Consider the following 15,582-nt stretch of genomic DNA (forward strand, 5'->3'; position numbering starts at 1 on the left):
ATACAGCATGGAAACATGCTCCTCAGCTACCGAGTCCATGTTGATCATGGATTGTTCCCACATGAGTTCTACCGTATCCAATTTTTGCATTTACTCCCTAAACACTAGGGGCACTGTACAGAGGCCAATTCGCCTGCAACCCTGCACGCCTTTGAGATGTGGAAGGCAACCAGAGTACCCGGAGGAAATCAATACCATCACACGGAGAATGTGCAAACTTCACATGGTCAGCACCTGAGGTCAGGATTGAACCTGAGTTTCTGGTGCTGTGAGACAGCAGGTCTACCAGCTGTGGAACTGATTTAATTGGATAGCACACAAACAAAAGCTATTCACTGTATCTCAGTACACGTGACAAAAATAATCCAATTCCAATTGTAAGAGGAGCACTTAGCCGAGGCTCTTGTACCGGGAGACAAGCTAGATAACATAATGCTTTTCCTTCAATGGTTTATAAATGTTACTGAAAGTTATTGAGTCTGAAGAAGGGTCTCGACCCGAAACGTCACCCATTCCTTCTCTCCTGAGATGCTGCCTGACCTGCTGAGTTACTCCAGCATTTTGTGAATAAATACCTCTGAAAGTTATTGATGTCGTTCACATTTGAATGCAAAAAGGAATAAATCATAGAGTGTCATGCTTGCTTTACTTTCAAAATTGCTCATACACTGGAAAATGAAAATAGTTCACAAAGGTCATTGATGGAAAAAGGGTTTTACTGAATCATGGTGAGAGTCTCATTATATAATGCATAAATTGCTGTCATGTACTTGGGGAATCCTGAAATGTGCCAGAATTCTGCAGCAATGTAATTGGTTTCATGTTTCCTCCTATTTTGGGAATTCATTATTATTGTCTGCCACGTCATGTGGACCCAGTTTGTAAATATAGGATAAATATTCAGACTCACCGTGATCAGTCTGAAGAAGGGTCTCCATCCAAAACGTCACCCATTCCTTCTCTCCAGAGATTTTGCCTTTCCCGCTGAGTTACTCCAGCATTTTGTGTCTACCTTTGATTTAAACCGGCATCTGCAGTTCTTTCCTACACACAGGATAAATAACATTTGATTGTGCTATTGTTTTCAGTTATTTAGTTAATGTTGAGAGAAACAGTGGCTATTTTTGTTTGAGAGGATTGGAATTATAGTCATATAGCATGGAAACAAGCCCTTCCACCCAACTGGTCCATGCCAATCAAGTTGTGCATGTACGTTAGTTCTATTTACCCACTTTTCATCCATATCCTCTAAACTTTTCTTCCTATCAAGGTATCTATCCATTTGTCTTTAGTCAGTCATAATTGCATCCGGTTCTATTATTTCAACGGCTATGGACTAATTATTGACAAATGGGACTAGCCCTGCATACCAACTTGGTCAGCTTGGACAAGGTGGGTGGAAGGTCCTATGTACATCTCTATGACCTCTGCTGTAAATGTGCTGTGGAACCATCTTGTTGCAATGTGTCTACACTTGCGTGGACTGGGTAAATAAAAAGATAACACAATCAAAATTCAGAAATCTGTGGTAGCAAGCAATTCAAGAATGATGAACTATATGTAATTTGGTCAAGTTATCAGATTTCTTGACCCCAGTTTTACTTGAAAATAGTGAAATCCTTATTCCTTGTATTTAGAACTAGAACTTGATATTTGAGTTCTGCACATTTTAAAGAATCGTTAAATTGATGAAAAAAGATCTTTACAATGCAGAAATGGGATATTTGGTTGTTAAGATAGGGTGTTACACAGTTCACAGGAGTAGAATCATTATTGGGAGATGGATGGGGGGGGGGGGGTCATGTGAGGGTGTGTGTTAAAGGAAAATTACCTGATGGGGGTTTTAATATTAGCACAGGAAGGAAAGTAGGGTCCAGAAATATTTGATGGAGAACTCAAAAAGCAAACAAAATCTGACTTGGATCTGTTCCTCAATCCACATTACTTGCATTCCTATCAGACATCCTCTTCCCCCACCACACATAACATCAGCACAGACTATCTTGCAGTGCTTCCCCTATTACCGGTCAACTGTTTTAATGTTTTCACTTCAACATTTTTGAGTACCTGCAATGTTTACCATCAGGTGTAGAATCATCAGCAGCTCTATTGCATTTTCAAAAGATCAGTAAAATATAGTTGGACTTTCTTTCCATGCGGCTAACCACTCTAATTTCACTCCCCTTAATCGTTAACATATTTTAAGAAATTATCTAGTTCACTTAAGATTGCATTTGAAAGTTTTATTGCAAGCCATCAATGAAACCCAGAGTTTATTATTGCAATGAGCATGTACTGTCAAAAAAGATCTGATCCATTTTGTTTCATCTGAATTGTTTGTCTAAATATCAGCATTTATTTATTCAGAACCACCAACAGCTCCCCTGCTGCACAAAAGCGTTTTCTGATCCACACAGTGCTTGCTGCTTCCAGGGCCAGTGACAGAATTACCATTTAAACTTTAAGGGGATAAATTCTCAAGTGCATAAATGTTTAATGCTAGGTCAAATGGACTAGCATGGTGACTGGAATATTTTATTGATCTGCAGTAATGGAGTTGTTTGGCAAAAGACTGAATTGAGGACATCGATCAATATTTGGAAAGACATTTAGTTTGGCCTCGGGGCTTTTACGATTGACATAATTGACAAGATAGGATCTGAACTGAGAGTGTGAAGCTGCATGCAACCTTGTTTGACGCAGCTCCTATTTTGTCCCATAACATAGCCTCAGGTTGGTTACCCTCTTCAGTACCCCCTCGTCCATCATGTAAACAGCATGACTGTGCTATGTAGGGAAACTATGAGCATAAATCACAAGACCTTCCCGCACATGGCACTCATCAGATAGAATGCACTGTGTTACTTCCTGGCCATTAAGAGCTATAGACCCATGGGACCAAATCTCTCCTGTGGGCGCGGCCTCTCCTGCGGGCCTGGCAACCCTCCCCCAACTGATGATCCGTGGACCCGTTGCCGGGCAGGGAGTGTCCCCCGGGGCCGTGGGCAGGCGAGGGGGGACAGGGAAGGGGAGAGGAAGCCACTCACCTCTGCTGCCAGAACGAGCCGTGGACCCGAAACCTCTCCTGCAGCTCGGCGGTAAACGGCGCCGACGGCCATTTTGTTGGACCATCTGCCGCCCAGCTGCACCACAGGAAGAAGGTCAGGCGCGAGGCACGCTGGGACGGGCGCCAGTCTTCCCGGGGAGGGGGGGGGGAAGCGCATTTATTAAAGTTTATTAAGTGGATTGTTTTTAAAAAGTAACAAAACTTGATTTATTGAGACCGCAGGGGAATGGTGAGTAGGGTGGGCCTAAAATTGTTGCGCTATCGTGTACTGTTTTAGCTGTCTTTCCAGAACAAATATATCCACAAACACACAAACCCACAAACAAGATGAGCGTTTTAGTAATATATAGATAATTTAAAAGGTTAAAACAGATGTAATGATTCTTTGCTCTTGGACTCCTGTACTGTATGCAAGCGTCGTTTCTTGCCAGTGTGACATTGTTAATAAGGGGTTTTCATGATTTTGAAGCACTTTGCAGGCCTATTTTGTTGCAATGTGTTAATCTTTCATGGTCAGTAAATCATTAGTGTAATATATAATCTTTAAAATAATTAAGCCCAAATGAAAGTGTAAATTGAAGGAAAATACTGCTGAAGGAAATTAATTATTTTGACACTCTTTTAGACTAAAGATATTATTCATTGGTTAATCCTTATTTTAAATGGAGCTCCTGGGAACCTCATTAATCACTGGAATCAAATTAAAACCGTGAAGAAATGTTCCTTTGTTTTCTAAAAATGAAGCTGAATGGTCCCCATCAGACAGACATGACTGCTTATAATATAATTTATACCACTTAAAATGGTTCTTGTTTCATTGACTATCTGCAATGTTTACTTTAAGAACATGATCTTTTTAGAGTTAATCACAAAAAGTCTTGGATTTGTGAATCATTCAAATAACAAATTGATTTATATTGAATCCTTCTGACAGCTGACGATCCCATCACTAAAGGTTAGATTGGAGAATGTGAGCATTAAAATAGAAAATTGCCAAAACCTCAGTTTGGAATAATATTTCACATTAATTTACTGAATTTAATGAATTTGAGGAGTCGTTTACTTTCCAAAAGCTCTTATGCATTTAAAAAAGTGCACTTATTTAGATTTAAGGAAATCCAAGATGAGGAAATGCATTGCTCTGCATAGAAACACTATTTTTACATTGGCATAGACTTCAACATATTAATTAGGTTATTTAATGCACGTGTCCACTTACATAGACTGCAGTTTATTTGCTGGGCTTTGATTGGGATAACAATTGTTTCATGTGTTAACTGTATTGCACAATTATTTTGTTGTATACCTTGTCGTTTGCAGGAAATTGATGTATGCGTGTTTGGCTGCATTACAATGAAAACGAAATTTCAAAAACAATTATGGTAATTAGCTGAGAAATATTGTGATTCTTTTTCTTAAGAGCTATATAAATATACCAAATCCGCAATAAATTTATTTCTGATTCTGACTTGTGGTCTGAATTGTTCAGAATTATACTATGAGCTTTGTAACACGTCAGGTCGTCAACAAGCCTTGATCACTTAGTAGGATATTGATATTTTGCAGGCAGTAAATTAATGCAAAGGCATGTTGAAATTCCTATGGCTGATTGTAATTGCAGTCGCCTGAAGGTGTATATTTATTCAAGCTTTGGATGAAGCAGCATCTTGATTTTCCTCGACTCTTTTTACAGCTGTGAATCGTTTTTGATGTTTCGATGCTCCTTGGGTGACTGCCAAATGAATTTTGGTATAAATAAATAAATAGTAAAGTAGGAGAAAGCTGAAGGTACAGCTTCCTTTCATTGTTTTTGTCATAAAACTACTTCTAACGTTGGCCACAGAGGTGGCTCAATGAGTGGCATGATTGTTCTTTCACAAAGCCTTGAAAGCCAAAGAAACGACTTGATCCCAAAATACATGCTACAGATTCAAGGCTGTGTTCAGATGGAGGTTGTGAGACTTGCAGCCTCAGGCCCAAGCTAAACTTCACAGAGAATGAGAATGAACCAAAGTTTCTAAACCAGTAAGATAACTTTTTTTTGCAACTGCTCGATATTTCAATGTTAAAGAAGTAGATTAATATTGTATTTATTTTTGCTGATTTTTTAAATTTAAAAGCCTGTTTGGACTGTTAAGCTGAAGATTTGTTGTAATTTATGGCAAGCCTTTGAACCGATTTATTTTTTACAAACAATCTTCCCATCCCCTTCCCCTCTTCATTTTCTTTGAAATTCAATTGTAATTTTGTGGGTGACCTGTTACTTGAAATAGTGAGGACCTCATGCTTGTAAGGGCTGACAAAAGTAACTCAAGCAGACATCACTTTCAATGCATTAACCTTTCCTATATATCCTGATGTATGCTGCAGTAGCAGTGGTACTGTGTAGTACAATACCCTTGTGGCATTTGTTGTTCCATTGTGGATCTACCCCCAAAATTTGTCTTTCGGAAATGAACAGTAAAAAGGATTCCAAAGCAGAATGAAAATCCAGAATAATTTTTCACTGGTTAAAATTATTGCAAGTCATGAACTAAAATTCTGATATGTGATAAGTATCCAGAAAATTATCTGCTTGATAATCGTGTAGTTTGTTGGAATTTATAGAGTTGATTAATGTACTTTAATACAAACATGCATTCAATTCATGGTATTCATGCAAAGTAAGATGAGTATTGACTAAGATGAGTAATGAGTATTGAGAAGTCTGTGATTTAGATAACGTATTCTATGTTAGCTCAAAGTGAGATTAAGGAGCAATTTATCTTCTGTTACAGTTGCAGAAATTACTTTGTAATCTTAAAGGCATAATCATGCATTTGTAATGTAATATATTGAAGAATAATTTGGTTCAATAATTTGTGCCAATTATTGAATAATTTAAAAAAATTCTGCACAATCCAATTACTTGCACTGATATAATGTTCAATGCATTAATTGAAGCTCTGAGGCATAATCTGAGTTGGTTAAAATTGCATGCAAAGTACATGGACAGCAGAAAAAAAAGAAACAAAGAGTGGAGAGATAAGAGACTGCCAGTTACTGGGATCCTAAGCAAAACACAGCGCTGGAGAAACTAAGTGGGTCAAGCGGGAATGGACAGATCGGGTTGGGATTCTTCTTCAGATTGATTGAGAGGTCCTGACCGGAAGCATTGTCTATCTAACCCCTCCACAGATGCTGCCTAACCTACTAAGTATGTCCAGCACTTCATTCTTTGAAATAACCGAATGTCAAGTATTATTTGGAACTGGGCTTATATTCACTGGAATTTAGAAGGATGAGAGGGGATCTTATAGAAACATACAATTCTTAAGGGATTGGACAGGCTAGATGCAGGAAAAATGTTCCCAATTTTGGTGGAGTCCAGAACCAGGGGTCACAGTTTAAGAATAAGGTGTAGGCCATTTAGGAATGAGATGAGGAAAAACATTTTCACCCAGAGAGTTGTGAATCTGGAATTCTCTGCCACAGAAGGCAGTGGAGGCCAACTGACTGGATGTTTTCAAGAGGGAGTTAGATATAGCTCTTAGGGCTAACAGAATCAAGGGATATGGGGAGAAAGCAGGAACGGGGTACTGAGTCTGGATGATCAGCCATGATCATATTGAATGGCGGTGCTGGCCCGAAGGGCCTGCACCTATTTTCTATGTTATTTTCTGACCAACATTATTTGGTCATTTGTGGTGCTAAATATGATTTTTAGAAAACCTTTATTGTTGAATAATGATCGGAGTGTATTCATCTTTTGTCCTTGAGGAAGGTTTATTTTTGGTTTAAATGCAGCTTCAATTTGGAAAAGGATCAAATGGTGTGAAGGCCACTAATACTTCTAATTGACTGTGTAAAAACTTGTACCACCAAATTTGCATAATAACTCAAAAATATTACTATTATCAGTAATATTACCATCTAGACTGCATTTATTCAAAAGCATTGTTCTAAAATATTGATTCATTTATATTTGACCAAAAGGTGGTTAACATCTTTAATTTTGTTGTCCAGTTTCACGACATGTACATACATACATGATAATTAGCTGAGGAATGTACTATTTTTTATTGCAATATTTAGTGTTTATCAGGAAACCATGTGAATGATGTTTTCGAAGCGCTTAGTCCAGCCTACTTTACTACATAAAATTCAACTCCACGTATTTATTCAAGTGAATTACTTTTTTGACATTCAGTTTTTAGAATTAATTGCGTAATCTTTTGAAATATGATTAAAATACTTCCTAAGGTAAAAATAATACAATCTATCAATGGGAGACAGTTTAATATTTTCTGTCTATCTGCTAGTTGAAAGGAAGAATGAAACAAACACTTTTAATGGCATATGATTACCAAAAGTAATCTTTTGTAATGATTTTCAAAAAGACACTCGTGCAGACATCCTTTCAATGCATTAACTGTTCAAATATCAACTTGCCCACACTGACCAACATGTCCCATCTACTCTAGTCCCTCTTGCCTGCATTTGGGCAATATCCCTCTAAACCCATTCGAACAATGTACCTGTTCAATTGTCTCTTATTTGTTGCGATAGTACCTACCTCAACGATCTCTTCCAGCAGCTTGTTCCGTCCATCCACCACCCTTTGTATGAAAGCGTTATTACTCAGATTCCTGTAAAATCTTTCCCTCATCACCGTAAACCTATACCTTCTGGTTTTTAGTTTCCCTTCTCTGGGCAAGAGACTGTCTCCCCAATCTATTCCTCTCATGATTTTATACACCTCTATAAGATCACCCCTCATTTTCCTGCTCTCCAGGGAATAGTCCCAGCCTACTCAACCTCTCCCTAGAGCTCAGACCCTCGAGTGCTGGCAGTAACAGTGAAGACATAATAACAAATAACTGCAGTTGGTTTACCAAAAATAGTTACAAAATGCTGGAGTGACTCAGCGGGTCAGGCAGCATATCTGGAGAAGGATCTTGACCCGAAATGTCACCCATTCCTTCTGTCCTACTGAGTTACTCCAGCGTTCTGTGTCTATCTCTGGAGAAATGGATAGGTGATGTTTCAGACCAGGACCTTTCTTCAGACTGTTTTCAGCATTCTGAAGAAGGATCCCAACCCAAAACATGACATATCCATTTTCTCCAGAGATACTGCCTGACCCACTGCTCTGTTCCAACATTTTATGTCCATCTAACAGTGAAGAGATGAATTCTGTTCAATGTACGTTAAATTAGGCAACCTATCACCAAATGTGGGTTAATTACCAGCAAACGAGTAGTGGGAAAGCAAAGAACCTGGCTAATTATTGACATATTTTGATTTCAATTAGTTGGGTACCAGTGCTCCTTCCCCATTGTCCTGCAATTTCTCACCCTTCAAGTATTAATCCATTTGTCTTTTTAAAAGTTAGTTTAAATTGATTTCCTCAATTCCCTTCAGACCACCAAACAAGAATAGTTTACCCACAAATTGTGTCCTTCAATTAACAATCCTTTTGTGAATGGAAATTGCTTGTGACCCTTTCACTATTAAACCATTTATAAATTTAAATTCCTACATGGAATGACTTATTGAACCATCTGCACTCTAAGAAGAGCACCAGTTTATTTTGTTCTTTCTGCATGAATGAAGTGTTTGTTCCTGATACCATTCTCGTAAATCACATCTACATTATCACATCTCTTCGGAGACTCAGAACTGAACCAGGCCTAACCTTTGAATGTTTTTTTAATAATTATTTTCAACTTTTACCATTATGTCATCTCCTTTGTACTCTTATTCCTGTATTTTACAAAGCCAAAGCTGCCATATTTTTAAACAACTTTCTCGTCTTTTCTTGCACCTTCTAATACCTACATATCTGCACCTCTTTTAAGTTTATATCATTTATGTTTTGCGTCCATTATTTCTTCCCAACAATACTCTTGGTCAAATTTCCTGTGCCATGTAGTTACTCATTTTATCTGTTTTCTTGAAGTAGAATTAAATTGTCAAAAATTTAAGCCACAGAAGGAGGTCATTTGACCCATCTAAAAAGAGCTCCCTACTTAATCCCACCTTCCAGCACTGATTACATAGTCTAGCAGATCACAGCTGTCCAAGTGCTTCAAAAAAATGCAATGATATTAGCTTTTGGACTATGCCTCTTTTTTCCTTCATTGAATTTCATGACACCTTTTAACGTGAACGTTCGTGTTGGGAGTTGTCGTAAATATTGCACAACTGAAAGAAAACATTGTTTTTAGAAGAAAACACTTGGGGAATATCACTCTGCACTTTCTTCCAGTCTGAAAAGCAACTGCTCCCTCCACTCAGCTTTCTCTCTCCGGGCTAAACTTGTAATTGATTTCCCATTCATTTTAGTTTTAGAGATAGAATGTGAAAACAGGCCCTTTGGCTCACTAAGTCCGTGCCGACCAACGATCACCCATACATTAGTTCTATGTTATCCCAATTACGGGCAATTTTACAGAAGCTTATTAACTACAAACTTGTATGTCTTTGGAATGTGTGAGGCGACCGTCACATGGTGAATGTACAAACTACCTACAAACAGCATCCGTAGTCAGGATTGAACCCCCGGTCTCTGGCACTGTAGGCAACAACTCCACCGCTGCACCACTGTGCCGCCCAATTTAATTTCAGGACTTTTAATTTTGCTAATGAATCTATGATGTAAATCCTACTGTCAGTCCAGTGGCATCATATTTTATTTTATTGGAGACTTTAATAGAATTGTGGTAGAAAATTGAGAAAATATATGGTCATATGAACATTGAGAAAATATATAGTCATGTTGGCTTTTGGAGGTTGAGCATTTAAGAATTTAAATTCGATAACAATGATAAAAAAGTGAAGACATTTTATGATCTACCATTTCTGCACGGTCATCTTTTACAATCTGTGTAACGGCCTTTTCATTCTGTAGGAGAATCGCTTTTTCTTTGGACAAAATAACCTTGAAAGTCAGCTTTCTTTGGTATTTTGCCTATGGAAAGGTATACCATTTCTATAGAACTTATGTGTAGAACTTATATGGATCAGAAAACAAAATGTGTTACTTGTGTACTAGAAAAGACAGGAGGTATCAGCTTGAGCAAGACCCGTTGTAATAGTAGAAAAACACTGAATTATAAATTATAAATTCGATTGCAGTTTAAATTATTGCAGTTCAACGTAAGAACAAACTTTTTTTTCTTTCTCTAGCTGTCCTAGGATTGTTTCAGGAATTTTGCATTTCTGTAATGTTAGGATTTTCATGGAAAATAAAACAGTTAGGAACACAACTCTCCCATGCCAAAGTGTTCAAATGTAAAATCTCCCCTTCAGTTAGTCGTTGATATGCAATAGTGCCACAATAGTGCCCCCCAGAGGGAGGAGAGAGAACTCAAAGTTTAACACGAAGGTAGACACAAAATGCTGGAGTAACTCAGCGGGTCAGGCAGCATCTCAGGAGAGAAGGAATGGGTGATGTTTCGAGTCGAGACCCTTCTTCTTTTAACACGGTCTTTTAGCAAAACGCAAAGTGCTGGAGGAACACAGCGGGTTAGGCAGCATCTGTGGAGGGAATGAACAGACTATGCTGTTTTGGGTCGGGACCCTTCTTAAGTCTGCAATTTTGTGAACCTCCAAAACGCTGTTACTTTTCTTACAATTAAGTAACAGGATTTCCAGGAGGCAACCACTCAGGATTCTCTTCTCAAATACTGTTTTGGCTATCTTCTGATTTTAAATGAATCATGATTGTTGAAAGGAATCATATTGTGTAAAGATTAATTGTGCTTAATGGGCCTGTCAAATTGCAGCATGCAGGAATTTGCACATGGCAATTAAACACTTGACATCTGACTAATGATAAGTCCGATGCTTATTGGATTTCGGAATCGTAACTGGATAAATGCATAACAAAACTGTCAGTGTAGGAAAATAACTGCAGATGCTGGTACAAATCGAAAGTATTTATTCACAAAATGCTGGAGTAACTCAGCAGGTCAGGCAACATCTCAGGAGAGAAGGAATGGGTGACGTTTTGGGTCGAGACCCTTCTTCAGTCTGATGTATTTGTGTATATAATGTATTTGTGTATATAATGTATTTTTGATATAGGATCTGATTTTTAACCTGATTTCTTCCGAATATTTTAATTTGTCATTAAACTGTATAATATTGGTTTTGTTGCAAAGGGAGATGGAATGAAATGATAGAGCAGTCTTGCTGCAGTAATACACGTCATTCGTGAGGCTGCACCCATGGTATTTTTCTGTATTTTTAATGTTTTTTTATGGAGGGAGGTACTTGCATTGGAGGTATTTATTGATTAAAAGATATTATATGGAAATAGGTCCACCCATGTCCATGCTGACTATTGATCACCTTTCACATTAGTTCTACGCATGCCACTTTTGCATCCGCTCCCTACACACTGGGGGAATTCCCAGAGGCCAATGAATCTTTAAACCCACAAGTATTTGGAATGTGGGAGGAAACCAGAGCACCCAAAAAAAATTCATGCAGTCACAGGAGAATGTGCAAACTCCACACAGAGAACACCCAAGGTCAGGATCGAACCCATCTGTCTGTGTGAGGCAACGGTTCTACTGTTAATAGTTAGCAATATTTAAGGAAGGTTCATTAGTTTTATTTGTGATACTCAATGGTGCAGCAATTAGTGCTGCTGCCACACCGCTTCAGCTGCTGGGGTTTGACACTGACCAGTGGGGTTGTTTGTGTGGAGTCTGTAATTGAGTTTTCCCTGAGCTCTACTTTCCTCCCACATCCTGAAGATAGCTGCTAGGATAATTGGCTGGAGTAAATTACACCGAGGTAGGTGGGTGGCTGGAGAATCAGGCTAAGTTATAACGACTAGGGTGCAGGGAATTGACAGGGAGAATGGGACTGATGGGAATAACCTGAGAGTGAGGGTAGACTTGGTGGGTTCTTCTGTTTTAACAAAATAAGACAACATGAAGAATTCAAAATGACGTTGATTCCTGGAATGAGCTAATTGCTTTAAGATGAGCAATGGAGCACTTTAAAAGTATGAGAGATGATCCGATTGAAAAAAATATGATCACAATTTAAAATAGTTTTAGATTGAAGGTATCATCATGATGAAGCTCCAAGTAATGAATTCCTTTCAAACATTAGGTTGATGAAGTGTTTGTGTATGCAAGACTTTAGCTTATCATGTGACATTGGCTGAGTCAAGAAAGTCAAATGGCAGTGCTGGTGTTAAATTAGCAATAAATTAAAATCAAGATTACCATCTCCCAACTAACTCTGGATCCACCTTTGGTCCTCAAACACTGCACAATCTACAATATCCATTCAGAATATGGCACATTGCACAGAAAATTAAAGCTTACTAAACAAACAGTGGATACATGCAGTGCATATATGCTTTAAATCCCTTCAGCTCAAATAGTGACACGGTGATGTAGCAAGCAGTGCTTCAGGGGCTGAGGTTTGATCCTAAACTCTGGTTCTGTCTGTGCAGAGTTTGCAGAATCATTTTATGACTACTCGGGTTTCTTCTGCATACTCCGGTTTCCTCTCACAGTAAAATTACACTTTCAGACAGGTTAATGGCAAAATGGATGAAAAGAGAGTTGATGGTCATGTTTGAGAGAGATCAAGCTGCAGAGGTATAGGGGACTAAGGAATGTCTCCCCTCTCCCATCAGGCAAAAGGTATAGAAGTGTGCAAATGCACACCACCAGATTCAGGGACAGTTTCTTCCCAACTGTTATCAGGCAACTGAATCATCTTACCACAACCAGAGAGCAGTGCTGAACTACTATCCACCACTTTGATGACCCTTGGACTATTCTTGTTTGGACATTGCTGACTTTACCTTGCACTAAATGTTATTCCCTTATGTTTCTATACACTGTAAATGGATCGATTATAATCATGTATTGTCTTTCTGCTGACTGGTTAGCACACACCAAAAAACTTTTTACTGTAGCTCGGTACACGTGACAATAAACTAAACTGAAACGGAGGAATCTGAAAACCATGACCACCAGGTTCAAGAATAGCTTCTTTCCAACAATCATCAGGCTCTTGAACATGACACAACACTAATTTCAACTATGAATTATCTTTGGTTGCACCAAATATTTCAATTTGTTTTGCACTAGTATGGTATAGGTTATTTGTTTATTGAATTTTTGTTTATCTGTGTGCATTGTGTTTGCAGTCCTGTTCTGTTGCAAGTAAGAAGTTCATTGTTCCGTTGACAATTAAACACTCTTGGCACCCTTGGCAGAACCAAAACAGGATTCACAAAACAATAGAACTTTGTAGAACAGAAATAGGTCACGAGGCCTTATTAGTGAAGAGGTTATTGATGAACAAGTGGCATTAGATAGCATAACCTTGTTCATCATTGGACAAATGATTGTGAATAGACCAGAGGCACCATCATTATTGTTTTTTGAGGAGTTGACAAAGGTGATCAATGAGGGTTGGATGGTGGATGTTGAATATGTGGATTTTAGTAAGGCATTTGATAAAGTCCCCTATGGTAGGCTGATCCAGAAGATTAAGATGCATGTGATTAAGATGACAGATGACACCAAGTTTGTTGAGGTCATGGACTGTGAAGAAAGCTGTCAAAGTATACGGTGGGATATGGATCAGCTACAGAAATGGGTCGAAAAATGGCAAATGGAGTTTATTCTGAGCAAGTGTGAAGTGTTACACTATGGGAAGTCAAATGTAAGGGGAAAATGTACAATTAATAGAATGAACTTTAACAGCATTGATGTACCGAGGGATACAGGAGTCCAAGTCCAAAACTCCCTGAAAGTGGCAACACAAGTAGAGTGGTAAAAAATTCATATGCTTGGTTGGGGCATTGAGTATAAGAGTCAGGAAGTCATGATTCAGCTTTAAAGGAGTTTGGCCACATTTGGAATGTTGCGTGCAGTTTTGGGCACCCCATCATAGGAAGGATGTGACGCTTTGGAAAGAGGTTTAACAGAATTATGCCAGGTTTACGGGGTATTAGTTCAGACTTGAGTTGCTTTCTCTAAAACGCCAGAGGTTGTGGGAAGACAGCGTAGACAGTCAGAACCCTTTTCTTAGAATGGAAAAATCAAATAAAAGGCATAGATTTAAGATGAGAGGTGAAATGTTTAAAGGAGATGTGCGGGGCAAGTTTTTTACATAGAGGATTGTGAGTGCTTTCAAAACACTGCCATGGGGTGGTTGTGGAGGCAGGCACGATAATGGCATTTAAGAGACTTTTGACTGAGCATATGAATATGCAGGGAATGATTGGATATGGATTATGTGCATGCAGATAAGAGTTGCTCTTGACATCATGTACAGTCCAGACATTGCGGGGAAAAGGGCTTGTTTCTGTATGTCATTGCTCTATATTTTATTTCCTTATGAAGTCGGTAACGTTGCATATTCATTCAGGTCCGTTGCTGAGTTCTTCTACATCTTCCATTCAACCAACTCCAAGCAATTGCGGTGCCATTCTCCCTGATCAGCTCTGTGCGGTCCTCACTACTGAGGTTGTGCTCTTCAGTGCCCCCTCCCCTGTCAAGATTTATTAATGTAAGTAGCAGGAGCAGCCCTTGGACCCTGCTCCACCAATTCGTAGGATCATGACTGATCATTTGCCTTTGTGCCATTTTCCTGCACTAACACAAGAATCCCTTGCTATCCAAAATTGTATGGATCAATTCACTGAGCCACTCAGCCACTTGGAAGGGGCTTCCAAAGCCTGTGAATAAAGAAGGTCTTCCTTAATTCAATCCTGAATGCCCAACACATGACTTTGAAACTGTGACCCCTGCTTCGAGACACACAAATCAGGAGAAATACCATCACCCAAATCTATCATGTCAAGCCTAATTAGAATATTGTGTTTCACTTTTACTCTTCTAAAATCAGGAGAGCATCACCTTGACTTGGAGATATTTGACCGTAATTGATAACAATGAGTTTGAATCCTGAAAAAACTCCACGAACAGCACCACTGAAGTTCTTTCACAATACTGACTGCAGTAGTTCTTGAAAGCAATCACCATCATCTTGAAGGCAATTTGAAATAGGTTATAAATGCTGCTTTGCCAACGTTGTCCACATCTGTCAATAGTTTCTAAAAATATATTGATGATGATCGTAGGCTCTAATGGACAGATGCAATGAGATTGAGAGTCCAATCAATTCTAGTTGTTTTTGTCAGATGTTTGACCTGTAAAATTCTAACTTCTGGTTGTAATCAACCATATTGACTTGGTGTATTCTTGCATTGACTAATTCAGAGACACCAGGACAACAGAAATGAGCACAAACTTTGAAGTCATCAGAAAATTGTTTAGCTTAAAAAGAGAAGTTTAAAATATTGTGTCTATTGTATTATGAAAGGGACGCACAATTTTCAAATTGGCTCCCTGATGCAAAATTATATTTGGTGCCAAGACATATTCTAGATTCTGTAGGCATTTGTAATAAAGAATGCAGTGTCTGCATGAAATGAAAACATTTAATTTATTAAAGATAGTGCGAGAGCCCTACCTGAACTAACAACA

General features: G+C 38.6%; 1 protein-coding gene across 3 annotated transcripts in view; it reads left to right on the forward strand.

Annotated features, from left to right (window-relative positions):
* The window catches only part of trim9 (tripartite motif containing 9), a 54,600-nt gene that overhangs the window by 7,016 nt on the left and 32,002 nt on the right, over positions 1 to 15,582 (forward strand). The gene's annotated exons all lie outside the window — the stretch shown is intronic.

The sequence above is a fragment of the Rhinoraja longicauda genome, chromosome 10 (assembly GCF_053455715.1).
Source record: "Rhinoraja longicauda isolate Sanriku21f chromosome 10, sRhiLon1.1, whole genome shotgun sequence".
NCBI classification, from domain to species: domain Eukaryota; kingdom Metazoa; phylum Chordata; class Chondrichthyes; order Rajiformes; family Arhynchobatidae; genus Rhinoraja; species Rhinoraja longicauda.